Below are 8473 nucleotides of genomic sequence, written 5' to 3'. Positions count from 1 at the left end.
CTTGTGCCGCACTGACTCATTTGCTGAGCCTCTGTCTCCTTGGTGTTCTTTAGCTAAGATCTCAGCACCTCCTCGTACAGGGCTATAATCTGCGCGTGAGAATCACTGTCTCCATCAAGGCAGCCATGACTTGTAATTCTCCCCGAGTTGTGTACGGCCTCATAGTCTTAGGAGGTGCTAAACTATATATAGTGTGTGAAAGGCTGGTCGAAGAGTATGGGGGTGGGGTGGGATGGGCTTTGTCTATTCGGCAACGGGGGCGTGATAGTTTCTGGAGGTACAACCACTTTCTGGGCCACTAATACTCATGTAAGTAACCCCCACCATGCACTGTAAGGAAACCCTATAAACTCATTGGTTTTTTAAATTGGCGGGATGGTATTTTGGAAGTTTGTTGTTGGTTTGCTATAATGGGGGAGGGGGGCTAAACACTGGTTTACACTTCCTCCGGCAAAGAGTCATCAAAACAACCTCCTTTTTTTTTTTTAAAGATTTATTTATTTTATGTATATAAGTACACTGTCGAAGTCTTCAGACACACCAGAAGAGGGCATCGGATCCCATTACAGATGGCTGTGAGCCACCATGTGGTTGCTGGGAATTGAACTCAGGACCTCTGGAAGAGCAGTTAGTGCTCTAACCACTGAGCCATCTCTCCAACCCTGAGAACAACCTCCTTATGGGACCGCATCTCCCATGACCCCAGCTGTGTCCCTCCGACATGGCTCTGGATTTTTCTCTTCTGACTCTACTTACCCTGGCTCAGGGCACTAATAGTCATGGCTATGACATGGAATACATTTGCTAATGCATGTGCCAGGCACTGGGCGGAGGTTTATATACTCCGAGAGGCTCCTTAAACCAATCCTAGGAAGTAAGCACTCATAATTGGCCTATTTCACACAAGGCCAAAGTGAAGGTCTCGGAAGGCGAGTCACTTTGCCAAGGTTATGCAGCCAATGAGGGTTGTCCCAGGAAATGGATTAATGGGGTGGGGGGCAGAGAGAGAGAGGAGAGAGAGAGAGAGAGAGAGAGAGAGAGAGAGAGAGAGAGACTGTGCTCTTACAGTCTAGGGACAGTGTAGCCCTCTAGTACAGGAGAGTGTTGTTTGCACTTACAGCCAGAGAGGGTTTGGAGGCTGGAGCCTGGTGCCTTCATTAAAAGGCGCCCAGTCTTGGACTATCTGCCAGGACTGCTTCAAGTCCCTTTGAGCCTGGGGAGAGAGGCTCAACCAAACCGGGTGGGGGGAGGGGGCTGGTCAGAAATAGCCACTCAGGCCCCCATGAATACTGAGCTGGGGTCTCTGACATGGGGCCCAGCACTCTCGTGGTGCTCCAAGTTCCCTACTTATTTCTGCTGCTTAAGAGTGAGAACCACTGGAGAAGGCAGGAGAGCCTTGGCTCAGGGGCTCGCACTGCACTCTCTGCTGGCTCTGACAGCAGCTGCAGGAAGTGCGTCGGCTGAGTGGGCTTTTTGTCTGTTTTCTCCTCACGTTTGTTAGCAGGTCTGGCGCGAGGGAAAGTGTGTGAACTCCTTAATCATCACGCACGCCGCATTATTTTCCTTCACGTTTGGGTGTAGCCTAAAAGAGTGAATGAACACTTTGAGATCCAAAGCATATGAGCTGGTACCTGAGCACCTTGCCCGAGAGAAGCCCGAGGACATAGCCTCCTGCTTCCCCTCCCTGCTCAGTCCACATATTTGGATGACTCAACCGTCAGGAGCGCTGGCTACTCTTCCACAGGACCCTGGTTCAATTGCGACCATCTTGGAACTTGGCCACCTTCTTGGGGCTGACAGAGACAGACCCTCTCTGCTTGCCTCCTCCCCCACCCCTGTGTATTAGGGCACACAGGTGTCTCACTGATAACTACAATCCAGGGTTCTTGGGCATGGGCTCCAGTTCTGCTACAGTACCTCTCTCTCTCTCTCTCTCTCTCTCTCTCTCTCTCTCTTAAAGATTTATTTATTTATTATATATAAGTACACTGTCTTCAGACACACCAGAAGAGGGCCTCAGATCTCATTACAGATGGTTGTGAGCCACCATGTGGTTTCTGGGATTTGAAATCAGGACCTCTGGAAGAGCAGTCAGTGCTCGTAACCGCTGAGCCATCTCTCCAGCCCAACAGTTCATCTCTTGAAATACTTCACTTGTGCACATCCTGACTTGAGGCTAGGCTCTGCCATGTACCTGCTGTGTGATCTTGGGCGTGTTACTTGGCTACTCTGGGCTCCAGCCTCCATTGCTGTAGGATGAGAACAGTAATTCCCATCTTAGGAGATGGCTATGAAGGGGGCGGAAAACGTATGATTTGTAGCAGTGCTACTTTCTAGTCACGTGACATCGGATGGGTTAAGCTCTCTGGACTCCTTTCCTGCCTTGTAACCTGGGGTCCCTGATAGTGTAGGTAGCTTTAAGGTTGCGGCAGGGTTGAAGAGTCTAAGGGTCTAAGATCTCTCTGCGTCACAGACAGATTTACATGGAAATCAATCCAACGATTATGAGGCACATGACACAGAGCCTGGGGTATATGTAGTAAATGCTCAATAAACAGTGGCTTTCTCTATTATTGGTTTCCATCCTTAACTTGTAAATGTCTCTGACCTTAAAAAGTTTTCAAGCTGCTCTTCCATTTCTGGCTTCTAGGGGTTTCAGGACTACCACCTCACTCAGAGCCTTTGGAGAGTTAGCGGTACTGACGGGGTTTATGTCTTTCCCGCCAGCTCATGTGTGACTTCTGATTATGAGCTCCATGTACAGCTCAGGACTCCTGCTGTTTGCTCTGGCTTCCCATCCTGGGCTGGTTCATCTTTGTGATCAATTTGCCTTAGAATCACCGAGAGGACACACCTCTGGGCCCACCTGTGAGGGTGTTTCCATTGTGCTCAGGTTTAACAGAGGGAGAAGGTTCACCCAGAATGTGAGTGGCATCCTTTCAAGGGCTGGGGCCCTGCTCTGAGGAAAAGGAGAAAAGAAAGCCAGATGAAGGTTGGTTTCTTCTTTCTCTGCTTTTAGCAAGGATCTCCAGCTACACAGTACTGCTAACTCTGCCAGACCTTCCCTACATGATTGTGTCACCCTATCAAGCCATGAGCCAAAAGCTCTCTTTTTTTTTTTTTTTTCTTTTTTCTCTGGAGCTGGGGACTGAACCCAGGGCCTTGCGCTTGCTAGGCAAGCGCTCTACCACTGAGCTAAATCCCCAGCCCCGCCAAAAGCTCTCTTAATCTATGCCCCTTTCCCAGGATGCATTAAATCAGACAGACTAGGTTTAAGTCCCTGCTTCAGCCTACTAGCGTTAGAGAATGATTGAATCTGAGTTTTCCCATCTGTAAAATGGACCTAGTAAAATGCTTTTCTTGCAGGGCTTTCTAAAGGCGAAGGGCTTGTGAGCATTCTCTGGGATGCTCAAACATGTTTCTCTGTTTCTCTGATTACCTTGCCCCAAGGAATGAGTTGTGGTGAACAGAACACACTGGCATTTAAATTGGGGAAACAGAGCTGGCAGGGTGGCTCATCAAGTAAATGGTACTTTCTGTCAAGCTTTATGACCCCAGTTTGATCCCTGGGATGGATGTGGTGGGAGGAGAGAATCGACTTCTGCAGATTGTCCTCTGACCTCCATAAATGCTGGGGCATTGCATGCACACACATGTACACAATAAATAATAAATATAAAAATCCTCCTTGCTAGGCACCAAGCATTAGAAAATCTCCCTTTCTCTCCAGGGCCCACCATGCACCTGTGCTTCCTAGATGGTGGCATGGAGTATTGAAGGGGGGGATGGAGGGAGGGAGAGGGGAGGAGCTGAACTCTTGTCTCCAACCCCCAAGGTATGCTAATGTCTTAAGCGGGGGCGATGGCTCAGTTTGCAAAGTATTTGCTGTACAAGTTTAATTCCTGGCACTCCAACATAAAAACAGTATGTATGTATGTGTGCATGTATGTATGTATGTGTGTATGTATATGTGTGTATGTGTGTGTATGTATGTGAGTGTGCATGTATGTGTGTATGTGTGTATATGTATATGTGTGTTATGTGTGTGTATGTATGTGAGTGTGTATGTATGTGTGTATGTATATGTGTTATGTGTGTATGTATGTGAGTGTGAGTGTATGTGTGTGTATGTATGTGTGTATATATTGTGTGTATGTATATGTGTGTTATTTGTGTGTATGTATGTGTGTGCATGTATGTGTGTATGTGTATATGTATGTGTGTCTGTACGTATATGTGGTGTGTGTGTGTGTGTAAACCCAAATGCTGGCAAAGCAGAGATGGGAGGATCCCTGGGGCTCTCTGGCCAGACAGCCCAGCCTTGTTGGTTAACGTTAGATTTAATGAGAGTTCCTATCTAAAGTGATAAGACAGAACGTGATTGAGGAAGACACCAGGCCTTGACCTCTGTCGTCCACAAGCACCCCCCACCCACACACACACTTCATCGTCACACACGTAAGAGTAAGTTAAAGTTGTAACTGGCAGGACTGCGTCCTTGTTTGGCACTTGTCAGAGCTCAGTGAGTCAAGTGGAACTCATTGTGGTAAGTCCCAGTCCAGTGTAAGGCTTGTCCTCCACTACAGGAGATTTTGAGCCTTAGAGCCAGACTCCTCCAGAGTGTGACACGAACACCCTCAGAGAGAAGACAGCTGTATGCTGGGGCAGCAATTCTCAACCTCTCTAACTCTGTGACCCTTTAATAGAGTTCCTAATGCTGTGCTGACTCCCAACTACAAAATCATCTTCATTGCTACTTCATACCTGTAATTCTGCTGTTACGAGTCATAAATATCTGATATTTCCGGTGGTCTTAGGCGACCCCTGTGGAAGGTCATTCAGTTCTCCCCTCCAAAGGGGTTGCGACCCACAGGTTGAGAACCATTGCGTTAGAGTGATGTACCCACAGGCTAAGGAACGCCAAGGACAGCTCGAACACCAGAGATTGAGAAGGAAGGCAGGGTTCGATTCTAGAACAGAGGGGGGAGGAGGGGGAGAGAGAGAGGGAGGGGGAGAGAGAGAGAGGGAGAGAGAGAGAGAGAGAGAGAGAGAGAGAACCAGTCTGTTGACACCTTATTGCTGATTTCCAGCCTCCAGAAACGAGGACTGATACATTTCTGTTGTTTACAGCACCAGCTGCTGCTGCTTGGTTCCGACAGCCCTAGGAAATTAATTCAGACACAGTTTTGGGAAGCCTGAATAAATAAACATTTTGCCAGCTCTCTAGCTCCCAAGGGCTCTCTGTACAGCAATCAGGAAGGTTTGATGATATGGAAAGGAGAGACAGGCAGAGAGGAGCCTGGGCTAGATGCCAGCAGGAATGGATTTCCATTCGCTGCTCGGCAACTGAGAGGCTAAACGTCAAGGGTGAGGGGCTGAGGAGAAGTCCCAGTCAGTAAGGCAAGCATGGGGACCCAAATTAGAACCCAGAACCCATACACAGAGCCAGGCATAACATGTGTTTCCAATACCAGTGCTGGGAAGGAGGAGATAGGTACAACCCTAGTGTTGGCCAAACCAGTCAACTCGGTGGATTATAGGCTAGAGAGACCCCGCCTCAAAAAGACATGATGGATGCAACCCGAGAACTGACACTTGAGACACTCTTCTGACCTTCACTAGTGCATGTATCCATGTGCTTATGTACCTACACATAGTACATGTACCAACACACGTGCACACTCGCACACACACACATGCAATTAGATTTAAGAGTCACCACATTTTTTAAATTTTTGTTTTGTTTTGTTTTGAGACAGGATTTCTCTGTGTAGTTGCGGCTGTCTTGGAACTTGCTCTGTAGACCAGGCTAGTCTAGAACTCAGAGCTGCCTGCCTCTGCCTCCCAAGGACTGGGATTAAGGGTGTGCACCAACACTGCCTGGCTCTTTCTTTTTTCTCTCTCTCTTCCTCTCTCTCTCTCTCTCTCTCTCTCTCTCTCTCTCTCTCTCTGACAGACAGGCTTTCTCTGTGTAGGTCTGGCCATCTTGGAACTTGCTCCTGAGCGATGAGAATAAAGGCCTGTGCCATCACCACCTGGCAAAATATTACTTTTTGAGTGATGCTGGGGGAGGGGGTGAATCCAGGGCCTCTCACATTTACCAGAGCCTTACCTCCCCACCCAGCCACTAGGCTCCACCCTTACCTGCTGTGTTATTCTAGGCAGGTTACTGAACCTCTCTGAGCTTCAGATATCTCATACACAAACTGGGAACAGCTATGGCTCTCAGGACATCAGATTGTTTCATTGATTCAACGATGTGCTATTTACTAAAAAGAGAGAAAGAGAAAGGCAGACTCTGCACCCAGTCCAGGGTGTAGATTTCACCTCCTTATTACTAATCCTTTACGGATTACAGATGGGTAGACTGGATTCTGATTTGTCCATTCACAGAGATGCTAAATGTACCTACTGTGTGTCTATTAATCCCAGGCAGACTTAGCCCAGGGCACCCAAATGCAGTCAGCTCAGCGAACACTTGAAATGTAGAGCCAGGATACGAAATTGCCAAATAGCAGATTAATTTTAAAGCTGGGCTTGATGTTGAATGCCTGTTGGGCCAGAAGTTCAAAGTCATCCTGGCTACATGTCTAGTTTGAGATTAGTCTGAGTCACTCGAGACCCTGTTGTGAACAAAGAAACAACCCAAGTATCCCAAGATACTCCACAAACCAAAGAGCCAGATCAAACAAGCAAAAGTCACAACCACAAAATGCAGTAGAAGCCAGGTATAGGACCTGACATCTGTAACAGGAAGCCGAAAGCCTGGGGGATTGCTACGGGTTTAGGTCCAGCTTCAAATACGTAGCGAGTTCTAGACAAGTCTGAGCCACTAGTGAGATTTCTTTTCAGAAACAAAACACAGAGTCAGCAATGTTCGGGCGTGTTTCCCTTCCTCTGAGTCTCATCTTTGGAGGATTCTCCTGTGGCTTTTTTTTTTTTTTTTGGTTCTTTTTTTTCGGAGCTGGGGACCGAACCCAGGGCCTTGCGCTTCCTAGGTAAGCGCTCTACCACTGAGCTAAATCCCCAGCCCCTCCTGTGGCTTTCAAGGTCCACTCTTTTCCCACACTTGATCTCAGGAGAACCTTGCTCCTTCAGAGAGAGGAAGAGGACTCGTGGACAAGAACTGTATGTCCCATGCTGCAAATGGTTGCTAGCTCTCAGAGCAGGAACCTGGGAGTGGCTCTGTGCAGTGGATACTCCTGAGCACAGAAAGTGAAAAGCTTCCAAGCAGAAGGACCTAGAGAAAGCGGTTTGAACCCAGTTGGTTCACAGGGTGTAAAGCAGGCTGCTCAGTAGACACATATGGCTCTGGTAAGTTGAGGATTGGAAAATGGCTCTCTCCGACTTCATGGTCCCACACTGCCCCACTTGTGGAGTGTATTTTCATTAGGTTGTAAAATACGTCTTGGGGAGATATAGAGGCTGGTCAGGAAGTGCCTCTGGCTTCACAAAGCCCACAGTCCGGCAGGTGAGTGAATACTGACAGCCGATCAAACGCTTATCTCCACTGGTTTGAGACTCAAGCTCTCTCTTCCAGATGACTATTCTGTGGCCTTTTCCTGCCCCAGAACCACACTGTTTTCAAGACTACAACCTAATAGAATGTCTTGTGACATCTGGGGGAGGAAGTCCTTTTCTCTCCCTTTTTGATGATGGGGATATAAACGGGGCCCCACACAAGTTAAGCACAGGCTTTACCATAAGCTCCACATAAGCCACTTGCTTTTCTCTAAGAACATCTTGGCTGTTCTTCAAGAGGTGTTACAGATGGACTAGTGACTTGCTTTTCCTTCCTTCCTTCCTTCCTTCCTTTCTTTCTCCTTCCTTCCTTCTTTTCTTTCTTTCTTTTTTCTTTCTTTCTCCTTCCTTTCTCTTTCCTTTCTTTCTCTCCTTTCTTTTCTTTCTCTCTCCTTTCTTTCTTTTTCCTTCCTTTCTTTCTCTCTCTCCTTTCTTTCTCTTCTTTCTTTCTCTCTTCTTTCTTTCTTTCTTCTTTCTTTCTTTCTTCTTTCTCCTTCCTTTCTCTCTCTTCTTTCTCTCTCCTTTCTTTTTTCTCTCCTTTCTTTCTTTCTTTCTTTTTTCCTTCCTTTCTTTCTCTCTTCTTTCTTTTTCTCTTCTTTCTTTCTCTCTTCTTTCTTTCTTCTTTTTTTCTCTTCTTTCTTTCTCTCTTCTTTCTTTCTCCTTTCTTTCTTTCTTTCTTTCTTTCTTTTTTCCTTCCTTTCTTTCTCTCTTCTTTCTTTTTCTCTTCTTTCTTTCTTTCTCTCTTCTTTCTTTCTTCTTTTTTTCTCTTCTTTCTTTCTCTCTTCTTTCTTTCTTCTTTCTTTCTTTCTTTCTTTCTTTCTTTCTTTCTTTCTTTCTTCCTCTCTTTCTTTCGACAAGGTCTCCTGTAGCCCAGGCTGGCTCTGAACACTCCTGGTAGCCAAGGATGACCTTACACTTCTTTTTTTTTTTTTTTTTTGGTTCTTTTTTTCGG

The sequence above is a fragment of the Rattus norvegicus genome, chromosome 5 (assembly GCF_021556685.1).
Source record: "Rattus norvegicus strain SHRSP/BbbUtx chromosome 5, alternate assembly SHRSP_T2T, whole genome shotgun sequence".
NCBI classification, from domain to species: Eukaryota; Metazoa; Chordata; class Mammalia; order Rodentia; family Muridae; genus Rattus; species Rattus norvegicus.
Note: the sequence above shows the minus strand (reverse complement) of the source record.